The sequence below is a fragment of the Sus scrofa genome, chromosome 8 (genome assembly GCF_054392235.1).
Source record: "Sus scrofa isolate SSC_HxYL_T2T_F1_AM1 chromosome 8, Sscrofa_HxYL_maternal_Yorkshire_Landrace_v2.0, whole genome shotgun sequence".
NCBI lineage: Eukaryota > Metazoa > Chordata > Mammalia > Artiodactyla > Suidae > Sus > Sus scrofa.
Window position 1 is genome coordinate 74986961 of NC_139390.1, and position 21210 is coordinate 75008170.

Sequence of the window (21210 nt, forward strand, 5' to 3'; positions counted from 1 at the left end):
AACAGAACAAAGGGTGGGGAAAAAAATGTATACATGTAAGAGAAACTTGATCCCCATGCTGTACAGTGGGAAAAAATAAAATAAAATGAAATAATAAATTGTTAAAATATTTGATAATTAAAAAATCTTAAAAAAAAAAGAAATAGAATGCCTTGCTTGTCTTAGCTTTATTTCCCTCAAATTTTTCCTTTAAGTCCTGCCCCTTGTTTATATGTCCGATGTCTTTTTTTCCCTAAGACTTCCTATGCCTTGGGATAGCCTGATAAACATCACCAAAGTGTGATCAGTATTTCTACCTTGGACTTGGTAAAGGTTTATTTAGTAAAGATACCCCTTTCTGGATCCTCAACATTGTCATAAATCCAGGATCTAGGTTTAAACACACACATGTGAATGTGCAACCTTAATCCAAGACCAAGGAATCCTATTTTAAAAGGTTTCTTCAAGTAGCTTTTCCCTGTGTCCCACAATTAGCAGCGATTTAGGCGAAAAAAAAATTATAATAACCAGAGAACCAAATTTGGCTTCTAGAAGCTACTTTGTCCTTTAAAAACTACCTCTGTGATACTGGACAAGCCACTGAATTCAGTGCCTCGAGGTGCACTGGAAATAATTACATATTCCAGTTTGGCAAGTCCACCATGGTTCACCATGGTTCCTGCTGTGAGATTCACACCTGATACCTTAGGCAAAGGCCCTTCATGGGCTTGACCTACACCTGCCCCCATCCCTGTCACGCTCTTAAAGCACCTTTATACCTTTCTAATCACTGTATAAACGTCTAAGTTAATACATTAAGTCTGAGGCATGATCTACTGGCAACTTCCAACAGACACATCTTGTTAGAATCACTGAGCATTTCCTTCTGGCTCTCTCCTTTCCCCTCCTAATTATGCTGAGAATTGACATCCCTAAAATTCCAGGGAGATTTTCTTGCAAGCTAAAAGGCAAGAACTCACAGCTCACAGTCCACTTTAGAGAAAGAAAGGGTTGTCACACTCTGCAGCCTGCAATGAACTCCTCATTCCTAAGAGAACGTTAAAGCCTAACATTCATTGAATGCTTAATATGTACCAGGCACCATTTCAGGCATTTTGCACAGACATATTCATTTAATTTGCAGATTACCCGGTGACCATGATCAACATCCTCTGCAGTTTACAAACAAGTATACTTGAGGCACAGTCAACCTACATCATTTGCCCACGGAGTGGAGCTGGGCAACCAACAAAGCAAGACTCATCCTAGGGATGATTGCTTTTTCTTTGCTACTCTCGGATTCTGAATTTCACCGGAAGGTTATGTGGATGCCCCTTAGGGGGATGTGAATAGCTTCTTTGGAATCCCAGCAGCTGGCTGCTACCCCCTGGAGAGTGGCGTTTCTTCGGAGAGGGTTCGGGAGGCGGTGAGTGAGTCTCAGCCGGTGGGCGGGCGGTTGGGTACGAGCTGCCAGGCAGTGGCAGACAGTGGAGCCGGGGCGGGATCAGAACCTGTTGCGGAAGCCCGGCGGGACGTTTCTGCTTCCCAGCACCGCTGGGGCTCTGCCCTGGCGTGGTGTGCAGGTAAGAAAGGGCTGGAGTTACTCTGGCCTGGGCTGGGATCCCCGGCGCCTGCCGCTGGCTTGATGATTTGTGTTAGCGATTGAGAAGTGTTTGGATTTTACTTTTTCAACCTTTCCCAAATCCCTTCCTAGTTCCACAGCCCCTTCTCTGAGTCACAACAGTCCAGTAAGGCGACGCTTTGGTCACCAGCCTAACTTTTGGGGCTTCTCTGCCCAGGCTGTCCGGATCGTGGATGCCTGTCCCCAGGCTCGAAGTGCGGTTGGAGGGGCTGGGCGGGGGTGCTAGGGGTGGTGTGTTTTCCCCACCTTTAAAGTTCACCCTCATCAGAGCCCTATTGTTAAAACTTTTGTGTTCGGTCTCCTTGAAGAGCACAGTGGATACCATGAGTTTGCTAAACTGCTCTCTTCAACCCTGATGATTCTGAGCAATGACCTTTGTTTACCTGAGACTGCTTCTTGTGAGTGTTTTGTTTGCCAGAAAGGCTGAAATACGGTTTCTTATCCGAGGCCAGGACACCTCAGAGCCCTCAGTGAAGTCACTGGAAAGGGTTTTAGCTCTTTCTGGGAGTAAGATAGGGTTTCCATTCAATGCCAAGTTTAGCCTCTCTTCTGCCAAACCCAACTTTTCCCCTCAGCTAGACTGTAGATATTTCCAAAGGTTTCTTTTTGTTTAAGAGTCTTAAATGTAAGATGACATACAAGAATAGGCTGGATTTTTTCCTGCTCAGAGTATTCTATTTTAACCGTGTGTTTAAATTTCTCTTTCCACTATACATCCAATCGTTTTCAAGTGATAATAACTAACGAGGGGGAAGCTGGGTAAATTGTGGTTTGTAAACTGTGGACATGTTTGCTTCCAGCTTAGATCCTAATTATGTAAACCAAAATACCTCGTATAAAATCATCTTAATAATAGTTTGAATTTGCAAAATTGCTATAAAATAGAACTATTTTCAGGAACAGAAAGCTGAGGCAATGGTATGCAGAGTTCAAGTAGTCTTTCCTCTGTTAAAAGCTGTTGTCAATCATTTAAGAGAACAGTCCTTCTCTATATAGTGCACTATTTTTAAAGGTATATATTAATATTCTTAAAAAGGAGATATTGTAATAACCTAAGATGTGTTTTCACTCTTGCCTGATAATGCTAACATGTTACTCCTATGTTGTATCTTTTGCTGTTTTATCAACATAATAGTTTTTCTAAAATCCTATCATCCAAAAAGATCTTCCTAACAGCCATTTTTTTTCTTCATGTCTGTAGGCATCTCCAGGAAAGTCTGAATCTCAAACTTATTTTTTTCTTCATCTGTCATCCATCTATTTTATCTGACATTTTTATTCTTGAGCATTTTGTGAGTATATTACAAAGTATTTAAAAGTATATATTAGATATTTGTTCTTTTATGATTCTGTTACCTCATAGCTCCCGTTAATCATACTGCTCACCAGTATCTCTTTTACAGATGTCAAAGGCTGTAGAATGCTATAGATGTAAATTTACCATTAACCAGAAAATAATCTGCTCCTGCAAAATTAGTTTATTCATTGTTCCTGGCTTTTGTGTGATTTTTGATGAAAAATTCCATGCAAATGCCTCTCTGATAAATATTCATGAACGTTTTCACTGTAATGCACTAAAATGGATTTCCAGCTGTAATAAAGACACAAGATAAGAACAACTTTGTTTCTCAAAGCTTCATACATTTAAGAATAATAATTTTGTAAAATATTACCCTCCTCATTGTGGAGAGGGGGAATTAATTTTAGGTGAGCACTTTAAAATTGTCATACATAATAAAAGAGATAAATAAAACCTCCCTTTCCTAAGATACATCTATATAGTCTTTTAATAATCTTACCTAATAGTTCTCTTAAACACATGAATTTCATGCTTGCAACCAGCCCACTGTTGACAGCTAATTTTTCTCTCCTTCCTAATCACCTTTAGTTCATTTAAAATTTTGTTAAGGTTGATTTACAGCATTGTGCTAATTTCTGCTGTACAGCACAGTGATGCAGTTAGACATATACATATCCATATCCATTCCCACATAGGTTATCACAGAATATTGAGTAGAGTTCCCTGTGCCACACAGCAGGTCCCTATTGACTATCCATTCCACATACCATAGGGTGCATGTGCCATCCCAAGTTCCCAATCCTTCCCTCTCCCCAGCCCTCCCCCTTCATTAACCATCAGTTTTAATTAAGTTCCACCTCTAGGGGGATAAAATGGCTCTTAAATGAATTTTCCAATTGCCTTGAAACTCAACATTCTGGGCCAAGAGAGTTTCTCACTCTTCCAAACCAAAAGCAGATGGAACTATATTGCCCCAGCAATGAGTTAACAGTGGTCACCACAACAGATGGCTGTTTCAAATCTGTCTCATGTCCTTCACATACATTATGGACTTTTGAGATACAAGACTTATAAAAATGAAGAGATCAGGTTCTCTCCCCTGGCAGGTTTCTGACTGGCTCTACCCATAAGGCAAATCATTTCACTTCTCCAAGATTTTTGGATATAAAAGGACGAGTTAGGACATGCTTCATAAAAGGCTTTTGCCCTCTGGGTTCCCCTGTTCCTCTGATAAGAGGGGAGATGCCCAGAGTGAGAAGGCATGGATATTCTTGTTTGCTACTTGAAAGCAGCCACCCTTAGGCAAGGCCCTGAGAATTCATAGGACATCAATGTCTCCTGTGTCAAACGGGCTCTCAGAAGGAGTGAACGGGATAGTATTGGTGACTGTGCTGGGCTATAGCACCTGATTCATAGAAGATGCATGGAGATGGTCTTTAAGGCATCCATCACTGACAAATCTAAATTTTTGCTCTGTCTCCAGTGAGGGAGGAGATGGGCAAAATGCAGAGAAGTTCCTTCTGCATGTTCAGGTGGCCACTACCAGTATAGCTCCTATAGTATGTGACAGAGACCAGGACATGGGAGGGTCAGAGCCTCAAGCATGAGATGAATGCCTCTTTGGTATCTCCTCACCCTCCCCTCAAAGTATGTTTTTTGGACACAAAGTCAACGTGAGTCAGGATAGCACAAAAATTAAACACGTCCATGTCACACACGACTGAGGAGACAAGCCCTATTCCAGTTCCCTGCCAAACTAGATGCAGCTCTCTGTTTCACATCAGGCACATTACATAAGGGACACAGGAAGAGAAGCACAACCCAAATACACCAGGATCGTAACTTAACAAAAGAACAAAACAAATAAAATCACACCTGAAATGCCAAGAAATTGGTTCTCTCTCAGCTTTGTTGCCACTGAAAATTTAACATTTCCAAATATAACCAAGGGATATTTCTTACTTTTCTTTTTGGGCTGTTTAAGGTTCTCATTTAGGTACCTGCATAAAACCTGGCTTCCCCTGTTGCAACTGCAGACTAAGGTATCTTCTACTAGTACTAATGCACCTTTTTCTAGTCCCTCACAGAAATCTCTGTTGACCTATGTTTGCAAAGCTTTGGAGGGTCTGCCAAACATATGAGACATTACAGTTCTGGATGCTCTGGGAAACAACAATTTCCCAAGGCCAAATGAGATGGTGATAGCTAGCCTTTAGTGAGATGTCACTCTACACTCTATGTGCAGATCTCATTTAATCCTCATGATTGTAGAAACAGTATAATCATAGTCCTTGTTTTGTTGAGAAGGAAACCAAGGCTTGGAAATAATCTGGCATAAGTAAACATATTTCCCAGACTGAGGAATGAGGGTGATGAACTCACACAGTGTTCAAGTCCATGTGCTTAAATTCTATACTACAGGGCGCCCAATTCTACAGTAATAGCAGTTTACAAAGTACTTATTTCTGCATATGCCAAGCTCTTCTTAAAAAAAAGAAATGCATTCTTAGGACGAAATACATATTACAGGCTTAATTGAAGTTTTTCATAAGGGGAAATAGGAAAAATCAGTCACTCGTGAAACTTTTTCAAATGTCTGTACCTGAGTCCCACCACTGGACACTGGTCTGGAGTTGGGGTCTGGGTGTATGTACGTTCATGATTCTGAGTGAAAAGAATCCATGCGATTGCTCCTAGTGGAAAAAAAAAAAAAAAGTGGTCCCGACCCACATTGCTGTTTGCATCCATAGACAGAAGAAACTTAAATATTGTCTGGGAAAAGGCATATTTAGAGAAAATGGAACAAGAGGATAAATATTTTATAAATTTAGTCTCTGTACTAGAGTTTATTGCCTGTGGCTATAAAACTCAATACAGAAAAATTCCAGATCAAGAGGGTGCTTCTCATATTTTCTGGGAAAGGATGGCAGGGATCTGTTCATTTTGCAAACTCTTCCTCTGTGCCATCTCAAACATCCTGTCTCCTTGCAAAATTGAGACATTTAGAGAAGTGTCACCTGTAGTATCCAGGGTCCCTCTGAACTGTCATAATTTCCTGTAAAGTAAGGGATCTCGTTTAATGGTGTTACTTAAAGACTTTATTTAATTGAAAGTACGTATTTCAAGTTTCTAAAATTTCCTTTTCCCTTTCACTCCCTGTCCCGGCAATCTTGGCACACTGTCAAGTGAAAGTGGGCTCTTATAAGCAGAGGGTAACATGCTGGAACTAACAGGAGCCCTCCAGGAGAATTGATAGCCTAATGCCCTTGGTTCCTTACGCATAATCTTCTGGTCTTCTCTCTGGAATCCCCCATCCTCAACAGGTTTGCAAGGTAATTTGTCCTTGGGTGGTCATTTATATCATTTGTCTCACCTCAGTGCTCCTTCATGCTTCAAAGTCTTTGGCTAGAATCCTGCCCCTTTGAGGGGATTCCCTTTATCTCCACTTCTTTCATCTGGAAAAGCCACCTTAAATGATCTCTGACCCATTGTGGGACGGATGCTTCTTCCAAAATAAGCAGCCCTGGGGTCTTGCTGAAGACTAAGAGGAGCTTGCCTAAGTACCCCTATCATGAGTTTGCTTCTCTTGATATTTTGATTATTCAAGTTTTAGTAACTTCTGCTAACTCAAGTTTTGCTATGGATGCAGGGTCTTGAAGATTCTATAGTCTGCAAGCCTGATGACTTTCAAGTTCATATGTAGCTCTTACTCCTCTTGTCCAAATGTCCCTCCATCCTCAGACACTCCAAGCTTGGTTACTTACAGCTTTTGCACCTGCTGTCCTCCTGCCCAGGAACCTCGTCCGTCAGAGTTGAAAAAGCAGGGATTCTTTCAGCCCCTTCAGCTGTAGGTCTGGTGTGCCTCCCCTCGCCACTTGTCATTACAGTACCCTCCCATCTGTGCTGGAGCCCACTTGCTGCTGAGACCACCTCCATTTCCCTGTTTACTTGTTTATGGTCTTACTCTCCAGGAAGAGAATCTAATCTGCACGAGCTTGAACTTGATGCTTGTAATATTAACTCCTGCCTCAATGCCTAGAATGATCTGGCACATAGTGGAAACTCAGTAAATATATATCTTTGGTGAAAATTTCATTTCCATCATCCTATCAGATTCTCCTGCATCTTCTGTGGGTCTAATCAGGCTGCTAAAATTTCAACCCTAGGTCTCATTCTTCCTTTTGTGCAATTTCTTTTTCTCCTTTCCACTGATCCTGCCTTATCTATAAGAGCAATCCGCACATATATTTTCATTGCATGTGGGAGAAAACATTTTGAAAAAGCCATTTATTTACCATTGGCTGCACTCTTTTAATATACATGCAGATTCCATGGTATCTGTGTATGTTGATTTTTAAGAATAATCTGGGTCTGAGCACTAAAAAATAATATGGTACAAAATTATATAACATTTACTTTTTTAGTAAATTAAATCCACCCATTCTGATATTTTCATTTGCATAATTTTTCAGCTTTAAAATAGTTTATTTTTAAAGTGTGTATAATATGTAATCTTATATAAGTGCCCAAATTAACATATTATATTGTGATTAAATTCTAAATTCTTCAATATCCTTTACCTCAACCCACTCCTTTTTCTCCTCAGCTTCCAAATCACATGTTAGCAACTAAGTGTTATTATTCTAGGTTTGCCTGTATTTTTACAATCATTCTCATACATATGCATACAAACACACTCGTGTGTATATGCATGCACCGTCATTTTGTCATCGTTTTTCAAAAATGCATTTTGTTTTAATCATTAATACCTTTGAAAAAGCCTCCATTTGCAACTACAACTGAAAAAATTAAAATTCTAAATGTCTGTATACTATCCCATGATATGAATAATAAAGAAACAATAAATTCAACCTGTCTCCCATTTATAAACACTTAGTTTCCAGTGGGTTTTATTTGTTTAGTGTCATCACAAATTAAGGCTATAATAAAAATAATTTATAAATGTTTTTATATCTAAATTCAAGAGGTAAAAATATTTTCAAATTTTAATGTCTTTTGTCATATTGTTTCTAAAGGGTTCCAAATACTCACATTTTCACCAAAAAATTATGAAACTACTCTTAACTCATGTCCCCACAGCCAGAGCTGTTGTAACTTTAAAAGTTTTAATTGTTACATTAATTTGAATCTCAATTTGTGAAACAATATCTTTTCATGTTTTTTAATTTTTGTGTTTTCTCTTATGTAAACTGTTGAATCAATATCCTTGTTAATTTTTCTGCTGAGTTGTCTTTGATGAATTTAGTGTTTGATTATTGACTAACTCATAATTTCCATATTTCCTACTGCCCTAATTCATAATTTTATTATGCACATTCAACTTTTTAACTTTTATTGTGTGAATTTTAACATTTTAGCATTAATATGATTTTCTCTATTCCTAGATCAGGCATATAGTTGTCCAGATTTTACTGACTTGAAATTTCATTTTTGTTTCATTTTTTAAGTTTTTAACATTTGTACTTAAATGAATCTAAATTTAATTTTCAAATTTTTTCATTTCTATAACTCTAAATTGCTTTATGTTTGCCATATAACAATTTTCTGATACTTTAAAAAGCAAGTCTTCCCACTAATCTTCCTCATAATTTTCCTGGCTCTTCTTGGGCATTTATTGTACATGTATTATTTTCCTGATTTCACTGAATTATCTTTCTGTGTTGTCATGTAGCTCATTGAATTTCTTTTAAAATAGCTGTTTTGAATTCCTTATTGGGTAAATCATAGATCTCCATGTCTTTTGGATCAGTTCCTGGAGAATTACTGTGTTCCTTTGATGGTGCCACATTTCCTAAATTTTTCATGTTCTTTAAAGTCTTGTGTTGATACCCTCACCCTGGAGTCATCTCCTCCATTATTTGTTGACTCACTTCAGATGAAAGCTTCCATCAGCCCTGCCAGGGTTGGAGGCTTTTGCATACCTCCTGTAGGTTATACCTGCTTCAGACTTCTTGCTTTTTGTGGCAGAATCCTTAAGCTGATTACATTCTCTTGGTTCTGCCAAGCCAGGCCGAGTGTTGACAGTCTCCCTTTTTATTCCCAAGGGCAGTGCTAAATGCTCAAGTGGTCTCTCACAAGTCCACATATTTGGGCCAGCTTATTGTTTGTGCCCAGTAACATTCTGCAAATGTTCCTCTACTCACCAGTCTGTGGAACTCACATTGGGAGCTGGTCACGGGGTTGATGGGGTTGTATGTGGAGTACTAGGAGTATCAGGGGGCCAGTTGGGGAAATGCACAAAAAAAAACTTCCCCAGTGGCTTATAGGCAGGTCTCTCAGTAGAGTCTGTGATGCAAGAAATAGAATTCCTATCTCTTTTGAGCCCTGGCTGCTGTCCTCCCAGATGCTCATTGCAGTTCATGACTCAGTATTCTGAATGGGGCAAGAGATGAATGGCCTTTTTTGGCAGCATCCCATGAAGCTGGGGAAGTTGGGTACTCGCTCCAATGTTCAAATTCCCCCCACCCCCAGCAGAAAATACAAGCCAAGAAGTGTTTTCTTGGGACTAAACTGTGCCTCCTGGGGAAAGGGTTGTATGAGCCATGTATTGATGAAGATGTGGCACAATGGACTCTTATTTAGTTTGATCACTATGGAAAGCAATCAGATTTGGTTATTTTTTTTCTTTTTAGGGCCACACCTGCAGCATATGGAGATTCCCAGGCTAGGGGCGAATGGAGCTGTAGCCACTGGCCTACACCACAGTCATGGCAATGCAAGATCTGAGCTGCATCTGCAACCTACACCACAGCTCACGGCAATGCCAGCTCCTTAATCCACTGAGCGAGGCTAGGAATCGAACCTGTGTCCCCATGGATACTAGTCAGATTCATTTCCACTGAGCCATGATGGGAACTCTTAGATTTGGTAAAGTTTAAAATGTAAGTGCTTGATATATGTGCATAAGGAAATATGTGTAAGTCTCACTGTCATAATGTTAATTACAGTATTGTCTCTAATTAAAAAATTAAAGCAAATTAAGTCACTAGAAAATGGGTAAATAGTCATATGATGAATACTACAGCTAGGCCAAAGAGCAACTGCTATGGCTTCATTAAATGGAGACATTCTGGAAGGATTTGAGTCCTGCTCAGTCATAACTTGAGGTAGTTATGTGTCCTGTCTCTACTGCAGCTTTGTAAAACATAGACAATAATACTTACCTCAAGAGTTAAGTATAGAACAAGCAAAGTATTTAGGACAATGGCTATTACACAGAGAGAACTCATTAAAGGTTAATTATTACTGTTATTATTTGGACAGTAAAAAAAATGAGCTAGATCTGTCTAGGTGTACATGGAAGAAACCTAAAAACACTATATTGAATTCAAAAGAAAAAAGTTACAGAATACGCACTATGATAACTGAAATCAACAGTAAACCAAATTCCTACAAATCAATACATGTTAATGCTTTCCAGTATTTGTAGGCAGAATGTAAAAATAAAATGGAATCATACAAAATAAGTGCATCATAACAATCACCTAAAACTGAAAGGACCAAGCATTTATCAGAGAATGTTTCATTCATAAAAATAAGTCTTTCAGGGAGTTCCCATCGTAGTTCAGTGGATTAAGAACCCATTAGTATCCATGAGGATGTGGGTTTGATCCCTGGCCTCGCTCAGTGGGTTAAGGAACCAGCGTTGCCATGAGCTGTGGCGTAGGTCATAGATGTGGCTTGGATCTGGCATTGCTGTGGCTGTGGTGTAGGCTGGCAACTGCAGCTCCGATTCAACCCCAACCTGGGAACTTCCATATACTATAGATGTGGTCCTAAAAGATAACGTAAGTCTTTCAACAAGTAAAACAGATATTAATACCTGTCAATACATAAGTCTGACCCATAATACTATTACCCTTATATCGTAAATGTTTCAAAAAACCCAAAAAGATTAAAATGAAGTAAAAATTTAAAGCTAAAAAATTTAAAATTTAGAAATCAAATAACAAATGTGTGAAGTTTTATAAAAATGTAAAAATGAATTATTTAATCAAGATCTCATGTAAACAAGAAAAATACTAAGACCTCATGTATTAATAGACATTAAGATTCATGAAAAAGCAACTGCAAAAGAGAAAATATAAATGGTTTAAAATACATACAAAAATTCTACGCCTTCACCAATAATTTGTAAAAATGTTCATTGTAGCAAAAACACAATTTTGTTGATCTCTCATGTAATCAAATTTTTGAAAAATTATATTAGCGAAATGGGCCCTGCATATGTTGCTGGTTTGACACTAAAATTTTTAGATAATCTCAAAATAATTTGAGGAAGATATAAAATAGTACTTAGTCATCAGGAAAAAATTGATATACACTTTTAATATAAGTTTATGTCTGTTTCACTGCTAATAAATAAAAACTACTGAATAAAAAAAACTCCATAAACAATAATGTTTGGTTATATCAGTACATACTTAACATTCATTGCCCTTAGGGTACCATCCAAGTCTCTATTATGGCTGAACAGGTGCATTTTGGTTTGGTCCATACCTATAATTCCTTATAGCTTTCCTTGAACCATGCTACCTTTCCAGCTCTAGGCTTTAGCCACAGTGGATTTCTGCCAGGCTCTTTCCTCTCGGTTTTGGTGAATACTAATTTCTGCAATTCTCACTGATGTCCTCCCACCCCACCTGCTTAAATATGACATTCTTCAGGTTTTGATTTAACCCCTTGATTTAATCTTTCCCCACAGGAGGCCTGCACAGTCAGATTAGACAAACCTATCTGACATACTTGTCCTATTGTTCAGAGTCCCCAGTCATACAACACACCATCCTTAGAGTTACTTGATTAGTGTTTGTCTTCTATGCAGGACTGTAAGCTTTATGCAGGCTGGTGTGTCTGAGTATTGTGTTTCGTTAATAGCAGAACATACTGAATGCATGCATGAATTAATGTGAGTAAATGAATGAAAATCATAGAAAATATGCTGGCTTGTTAATAGCTTGGGTTCTATAAGGTTTTACAATTAATAATAACTTCCTTTTTTCCCCACCCGAGTTTGGAACTCTAGAGATATATGCAGAAGTGAGGCAAAGAGACATCAAAATATTAGATTTATACCCTCCTACACCACTGGTAGGAATATAAATTGGTACAACAGCTATTGAAAACAGTATGGAGGTTTCTTAAAAAACTAAAACAGAATTACCATATGACCCAACAATTCCTGGGTATATATCCAGAAAAGACAGAAACTCTAAATCAAAAAAATATAGGCACTCGAACGTTCATAGCAGCACTATTTACAATAGCCAAGACATGGATGAAACCTAAGTGTCCATCAACGGACCATTGATTTAAGAAAATGTGGTGTGTGTGAATATATGCGCATACATATATGTGTGTGTGTGTGTATATATATATATATATATATATATGAAAGGACATTACTCAGCCATAAAAAGAGTGAAGTATTGCCATTTGCAGCAACATGGATGGACACAGAGATTATCATACTAGGTGAAGTAAGTCAGAGAAAACCAAATATTATATAACTTATATGTGGAATATAAAAAATGCAAATGAACTTATTTACAAAACAGAAACAGACTCCCAGACATGCAAAATTATGGTTACCAGGAGTTCCTGTTGTGGTGCAATGAAAACAAATCCAACTAGGAACCATGAGGTTGTGGGTTTGATCCCTGGCCTCGCTCAGTGGGTTAAGGACACAGCGTTGCCGTGAGCTGTGGTGTAGGTCTCAGATGTGGCTGGGATTTGGCGTTACTGTGGTTGTGTTGTAGGCCGGCAGCTGTAGCTCTGATTAGATCCCTAGCCTGGGATTCTCCATGTGCCATGGGTGCGGCCCTAAAAAGCCAAAAACCACAGAAAATTATGGTTACCAAAGAGGAAAGGTGGGGGAGGGATAAATTAGGAGTTTGGGATTACACACTACTATATATAAAACAGACAAAGTTTCTACTATAAAGCTCAGGGAGCTACATTCAACATCTTGTAATAAAGATGGAAAAGGAATCCGAAAAAGACTCTCTCTATTCATCTGAATCACTTTGCCTTACACCTGAAACCAATGCACTATTGTAAATCAATTATATCTCAATTTTAAAAACTAGCTTTGTTACTGACAAAACTGCTCTTTGAGAATGTGGTGAGGCTGTGGGCAAGGGGATTTGTTCTGAAAGTTATTCCTAAATCAGAGAGAGTTTTCCACTTAATTTCTCAAACACAGGGAGAAAACCCAGTTCATAAAATTTTTTATGAACAGAGTATGATTCTTACAGACAGCAAGTTCCAAAAGAGCAATAAAAAGCCTAGAGATTAAGTTTGGTTTTTTCTCGCAAATTCCCTGATTCTTACCAGAAGAGTGAGTGAATGAAGCCTCAGAAGACTCGACTGAGAAAAATTCTCTCCCTCTGGAAACATCAGAAGGAAAGAATATTATCTGCACGTGGTGGTAATTTGGGTTTTCATTCTTTGTTTACATTTTCTGTATTTTCAAATGATCTTTTGATCACAAAAAATAATTCTTAAACATGGTTGGCAACAGTAGTTTTCGTTACTTATTTTCTCCCAAGTGTTAGTTGAGCCAGTGGCATATGTCGATATTCACGTAAAACTGCAGGTCTCATGTGAAGGAATGAAAGAAGTACCTAATGGAAAAAGTGATCAATTTCTTAGGAATATCTAAAGGAAAAAAATCCCTTTAATGATTCACAACTGCATGAGAACAGCCTCTCGTGTGAGAAAATTATGTTTTACATGAAGTGATGAATACTGAGACTTTCTTCACAGTACTTTGGTGATGTGGCCAGTATTTTCACACTATTTCCTTTTCCAATATTTTCACACTGTTTTTCCACAAGCAACCAGCAATCATGATTTTTATTGGAGTTAAGAGCCAGAAAGATCATTAAACATTCTTTTTAATTTTATCGATTATCAAACTACAGTGTACAAATATTAAATCATATAACTTAGGGACAGCCAAGATGAGGAATCAAATTTATTATCTTCCAACTTTTTCTTTTTTTTTAGGGCCACACCTGTGACATATGAAGTTCCCAGGCTAGGGGTCGAATCGGAGCTATAGCTGCCAGTCTATACCACAGCCACAGCAACGCGGGATCTGAGCTGCGTCTGAGACCTACACCACAGCTCATGGCAACACCAGATTCTCAACCCACTGAGCGAGGCCAGGGATCAAACCCGCATCCTCATGGATACTAGTCGGGTTTGTTTCCACTGAGCCACCACAGGAATGCCTATTATCCTCCAACTTGATGTCTTCTCTGCTTTAAAATACTGCCACTCACCATAGTTTACAACTTTTGAAGATCTTGTAAAGGAGGAAATGCAGGCAAGTCCAGAGCAATACACCTCCCAATAAAGAAAAGAAAGAAAGTTTGCATTCCCTGGAAAACTTCATGAGTAAAGCACTGTGGGTGGTACCACCAGGTCTCCTAACTTGTTCTCTATGGAATATGTTATTAAAATTGAAAGTACTTATCTCTTATGTTCAAATATTTTTAAAACCTACCTTTCAACCTTGTGTTGGTGGGGTTAGTACTCTGTTGCAAACAGTTGTGTTGTTTTCTACGCAAGTGAGTAACAAGGGTTATACTTCAAAAATTAAACTAGAGCATGTCATTTTAAAATTGCTATTTGGAAATAGGAGCAAATGTACGTTTATTAAACAGAATCTGATAACACTCAGTTTCAAGGCTGGGTCGTTTCTTGGGTTAGCTTTTTAATTTTTTTTTTTTTTAAGGACCTAAAGAGGGATTTTCAATTTTGTGTCCTCATCAAGGATACCTGTGTGTTCCAAAACATTCAGTATGAACAGAATTTTAATTTAGCTTACCAGGCTAAGTGCAGTAACATTTCCGAGGATGGTTATTTTGGTAAATATGGGCAAAAGGGCCTAGAAAATTATCTTCTAACCGAAGCTACAGAAAACAATCTGCCATTGATCTGCAGAATATGTTGTCTGGTGTTTAAACATCTAGGGACTGTTTGATGAAAGGATTTTTTAAATATGCTGCAGTTGTAGCCTTGAACATGATAGAATTTGATAACTAAAAGAATCACCTTACAAAGCTATGATCCACAAGCTGTGTTCTCCTGAGTGTAAGCTCATGTTTATACCGAGAGTTCCAAACATCAATTATTAGACATTGCAGGTTTTACATTTGACAAATTCTTATCTTTCAGGTGAAGTAAATACAAACTCAATTAAGAATAAAACTATAGTCACACATTCCTTAGTGGGCTTTACCTAAATAGAATGCCAAAATTTTGGGGGAAAATTTTTCCACATTTTTTGTTCATTTTCAGTGAGAATAATTATTTTATAGACATAATTCAAACTGTTTTCACATTAGCATCTCCTTAGCTGGGAAAACCAATACTACAGTGAGTTTTCTTTGACCATCTATGCAAGATATATACACACCTGGAAAATAAAACTCTTAAGAGTAGTATAAAAGGAAAATTTTATCAGTAAAAGTTGACCAAGTGTGAATGTAATAATTGCAGAAGAAACAACTTGATAGATGATAAATCTCATAGCTGTAAGTTATAAAAGAAGGGATTTAAGAAAGCATTCTTTCTAATTTAAATGCATTATTCATTTGTACTAGAATAATCGGAAATGCAATTACAAGTTTATTTTCTTCTTCCCACAACCATGCCATCTAATGTGTTATTTTTGTATATCAAATATGAAGTTTAGCCCTAGGTTAAAGCACATTCTTCCCTTTAGAAAGGGTTGTAAATTTTTAAAACAATATCTAGGTTATATCCAGGGTAGCCAAATTAAAGGATCTATGTGTAAATCTGAATCTCCAAACTGTACAGACTAATAAGAATAATGTCACACAATATACCATTCCCATTAACCAGACGACATAGACTGCTACAAAGTTATCTGTAAGCAGAAAACAACAACGAAGTCACTGATTCCCAGTAGAGATATTTCTCAAGGTCTCCCCATTCCCACCCTAATCCTTTGTGGGGAGTAAAGTGGATCCGGGAGAAGGGGGAAAACAGCTTTGAAAAAAGAATGAGAGAAAAAGGAGCCTAAGACTGTACTAAAATTATCTCCAGAAAGAGAAATTTCACCCTATGGGCAAAAATACTGAAAATAGTACTTGCATATTTATAAGTATTCTTTAATATCAGTAATGTTTTGTGCTTTTAAGTGTATGAGTTTTACACATCTTTTCCTAAATGTCTTCCTATGTATTTCATTTCTTGATTCACTGCAAATCCGTTTTTAAAATTTTATTAAAGTTATCCATTGCCAATATATAGAAATGCAGTTGACATTTGTAAATTGACATTATATTCTAAGACTTGCCAAATTATTATTTATAGCGGCTTTTCATATATATAGCATTTTCTATGAACACGATCATTTTTCTATGGGAATAAAGACAGTTTTAGTCCTGGATCTGTATGTCTTTTGTGCAATGGCCATACCTGCAGTACGCCATTAAAACAGTGTAAGCGAGGGCTTTGCCTGTTCCTTATTTAAGGGTACAGTTTTCAATCATTTTACCATTAACTATGATAGCAGTTGATGATTTGCTAGATGTCTGTTATCATGCAGATGAAATTCTCTTTATTCCCAGTTTTAAAAATTTACGTAGCAATGAACACCATTTTCTACATTCATGAATTGGAAAACTATTAAGATTTTAATTCTCTTCAAATTGATCTGTAGATGCAACACAATCCCAACAAATATTAGCACACTTTTTTTTTGAAGAAAATGATAAGCTTTTAATGTATATGGAAAAGCAAAGGGCCTAGAAGAGACAAACTTTTTTTTTTTAAATGAACAAGTTTTTAGCACTTAAACTTGGTTTTAAGATTTATTGTAAAGCTACAATAATTAAGACAATGTTATGGTTTAAGCACAGAATATAGATCAATAGAACACAGTAGTGCAGAAATAGACCCATACTTATTTGGTCAATTTATTTTAGACAAAGTATCCAAGATAATTCAATCAGGAAAGGATAATCTTTTGAATAAATTATACAGGACAACTGGATATCTCTAGGGGAAAAAAATTTACCTAGACCCTTACCTCACACCATACACAAAAAGTAGACCAAAGTTGAGCACAGGCCTAAACATATGAGCCAAAACTATATAACTTCCACTAAAAAATAATTTGTGTAAAGATTTCTTAAATATAGCACAAGAAGCACAAATCATAAAAGAAATAAAATCAGTTTCATCAAAAAATTAGCTTCATCAAAATAAAAAAAAAAAACCCTTTTGCTCTTTAAAATACACAATTAAGAAAAAGAAGCCACAAGCTAGGAGAAAATATTTACACAACATATTTTAAAAAGGGCCCATATTAAGAAGATATATAAATTTTTACAACTCAAGAATACAAAGAATCACAAATAAATTGGCAAAAAATTTGGACGTTTTTAAAAGAAGGTATATAATAGCCAATAAACACATGAAAAGATGTTCAGAATCCCAAGTTTTATGAAAAAAAAAAAAAAAAAAAAAAACCCACACTAAATTCTATACATACCTCTGTAACATGCACTCTCAATGGGAGTGATATCACCTCCCAGAGGGTAAAAACTTAGTCTTTGGGGGAGGTGAAAAAATACTTCTCTTTTTATGTATAAAACTTAAATACATATACATAGGTATAATAGACAGACATACACAATACCTAAGGGACAGTATTAAAATTTCATGGTGGGTGATTAAGAAAACAATGTCTAAAATGGCTCAGGGTAGGGGGTAGACAAAAATGACAAAAAAAAAAAAAAAAGTTTAAGAGGTACTGCTCTGCTCAAATGTTCCACTAAATGAAATTAAAAAGATTGACCAAAGTAAAGTGTTGATGAGGGTGCGTAGGAACTGGAACTCTCACTCATTACTGGCAGGAATACACAACAGATCTGTCACTTGCAAAAACATTGACATTATATCAAAAGTTAAATACACACTCAACATGTGACTCAACATTCCCATCCCTGGATATTTATGCAAGAGAAATGTAATCATTAGACCACACAAAGACTTGCTCATGAATGTTTATGGCAACATTATTCAAAATAGCTAAGAAGTGAAAACAACTCAAATGTCCTTTACCTGGTGAATGTACAAACAAATCTGGAATATCCATACTTTGAAATGCTACTCACTAATAAACAGTAACCAACTATTGATATATGCAAAGCATCAATGAACCTCGAAAACATTAAGCTAAGTGAAAGAAGTCAAGTCTTAAACATATACTGTTGGATTTTATTTATATGAAATTTTAATAAAACCAAATAAATAGCAAATCATAGTTGCTTAGGCTAGGGCTTGGGAGAGGAAATTTACTGAAAAAAAAAGCACTAAATAACCTTTTGGCATGACAAAAATGTATATATTTACTGTCATGACAGTTACATGACTATAAGCCATTGTCTAATGCATTAAACTGTACACTTAAAGTGGATGAATTTTATTGCCTATAATTTTATTGCACCTAAATAAAACTGTAAAAAGAAACACATAACTCACTGAAAAATAGAAGAATCTCTAAGTCTATACTGAAATAAGTAAAAATTTCTTTATAATAGATTGCTAATTAGTAAATATAGAAGACACTGCAGAATTAAAAACTCACAATTTGGCAACCACCATTGTAATAACTGACTCAGGCACCAATCATCAATGAAGGTAAACCTGGTGAGTGAAGGTTTAATGACTGTATCAGTTGTCTAGGACTGCGGTTAAGTTAACATATTCCCATGAATTTAGTGGCTTAAAATAAATTGATTCACAGTTCTAGAGGCCAGAAGTCTGGAATCAAGGCGCAAGCAAAGCAAGACCATGCTCCCGCTGAAAGTTCTAGGAGAGGATCCTTCCTTGCTTCTTGCCAATTTCTGGTGGTCCAAGCACACCTGGCCTGCTGCAGTGTAACTCCAGTCTCTGTCTCAGTCTTCCCATTGCTGCCTTCTTTGTGTGCCTGAGTCTAAGCCTTCCTCTGCCTTTCTCTTAGGAGGTCACCTATTATTGGCTTTAGGGCCCATCCTAAATCTGGGATGATCTCATTGGGAGATCTTTAACAATATCTACAAAAGCCTCCTTTTCCAGGTAAGGTCACACTCACGGGTCCCAAACGAATCTTTGCAGAGTCACAATTCATCCTACTACAGTGCGAAATAGGTATTTACATGATCTCAGAGCATCTCCCAGAATATATTTTTAAGAGCAAAGGGCAAAGAGAAACTTCACCATGGAGAAACCTGGCAAGTGCAGTCCACCTCACCTGTGATAATACAGTCCATAGTGTATACTCCCTTATGTGCTGTCCTGGGTACAATGTCACTCGTATGGTACTTCTGCCAAAAAGGCAGAATGCAACTAATCCTCAGGAAACATTAAACAAACCTGAGTGAAGTAACATTCTGTAATACTTTTCAGAAAGTCAAGGTTATGAATGATATGAAGGGAAGATATAAAGACACAACCAGAGAAAAACTTTAGATCTAAAGGACGGTGTTGGGAGGTGTGATATTTGAATAATACCTATAGATACAGTATTTTGTCGATAATACCTTGATTTTGATTATTGTATTGTGCTTCTCTAGGAGAGTGCCTTTATTTTATGGGGAGTGCATACTAAGGTACCTAGGAACATAGGGATTTATATCAATAACTTACCCCCCAAAAGTTCAGAAAATACTATGTATATAGAAAGATAATAATAGATGTGGCAAAATGTTAGCATTTGAGGAATCTGAGTAAAAACTATATGGCAGTTATTTGTATCATTTGTATTATTGTGTTAGTTGTAACATTTCTGTAGGCTTGGAGTTACTTAAAAAGTAAAAAAAAATTAAATAAAAATTTTGAAAATGCATACTATACACGGTTCTAGAACCAGAATGTTAGTCTGGCTGGAACAATAATGTCATATATGCACCGTTTTATATAAGCTCATCGTTAGCAATAGATCTAGCAAACTGGCTGGCTTTCTAAAGTATTAGTGGTTAGAGAATAATCACTGTATATCAATACACGATCACTGTATTTGTCAACCTGTGAACAAGCTTAGAAAAAATAAAATTTCTGGACTGTTAAAAATTATTACAGTTGATTTACAATGTTATGTCAATTTCTGCTGTACACAGCAAAGTGACCCAGTTATACAAATATATACATTCTTTTTTTCACATTATTCTCCACTATGTTCCACCACAAGTTATTGGATATAGTTCCCTGTGCTATACAGCAGAAGCTCATTGTTTATCCACTACAAATGAAATAGTTTTCATCTATTAACCCAAAACTCCCAGTCCATCCCACTCCATCCCCCTCCCCCTTGGCAACGACAAGTCTGTTCTCTGTGTCCATTGGTTTGTTTCTTTTCTGTAGCTAGGTTCACTTGTGCCATATGTTAGATTCCAGATATAAGTGATATCATATGGTATCTGTCTTTCTTTTTCTGACACACTTCACTTAGTATGAGAATCTCTAGTTCCATCCATGTTGCTGCAAATGGCATTATTTTGTTCTTTTTTATGGCTGAGTAGTATTCCATTGTGTGTATGAACCACATCTTCTTAATCCATCCATCTGTCAATGGACATTTAGTTTTTTCCATGTCTTGACTGTTGTGAATAGTGCTGTGATGACCATAGGAGTACATGTATCTTTTTTAAAATTTTTTATTTATAGAAATATAGTTGATTCACAATATTATATTAGTTTCGGATGTATAATATTATATGTTTCAGATGTATTACATATTTTTATAGATTATACTTCCTTTAAAGCAATTTATAAATATTGGCTATACTCCCTATGCTATACATTACATCCTTGTATCTTATTTTATACATAGTAGTCTGTACCTCTTTAATCCCCTAAACCTATCTTGCCCCTCCCCCCTTCCTTCTCCCCATTGGTAACTAGTTTGTTCTCTGTATCTTAGAGTCTATTTTGGTATATTCATTTTTTTGTTTCAATTTTTAGATTCCACCTATAAATGATAACATACCGTATTTGTCTTTCTCTGTCAGATTTATTTCACTAAGCCTCCAGGTCCATCCATGTTGCTGCGAATGGCGAAATTTCATTTTTTTTATGGCTGAGTAACATTCCATTTATACCACATTTTCTTTATCCATTCATCTGTTGATTGACACTTAAGTTGCTTCCATATCTCTTGGCTATTACAAATAATGCTGCTATGAACACTGGGATGCATATATCTTTTCAAACTAGTGTTTTCACTTTCTTTGGATATATACCCAGG

General features: G+C 36.8%; 1 protein-coding gene across 9 annotated transcripts in view; it reads left to right on the forward strand.

Moving 5' to 3' along the window:
- The first annotated feature begins 1270 nt into the window (after positions 1-1270).
- Positions 1271-21210, forward strand: part of NPFFR2 (neuropeptide FF receptor 2) — a 72878-nt gene continuing 52938 nt past the window's right edge. For 3 of the 9 annotated variants that reach the window (XM_021101421.2, XM_084972453.1, XM_084972448.1), the window contains exon 1: positions 1271-1405. The gene's annotated coding sequence lies outside the window, so the exon portion shown is untranslated. Of the gene's footprint in view, positions 1563-2822; positions 2914-21210 lie in introns of all 9 variants that reach the window. The other 6 variants (XM_084972454.1, XM_084972449.1, XM_084972451.1 and 3 more) reach the window with 4 other exon arrangements.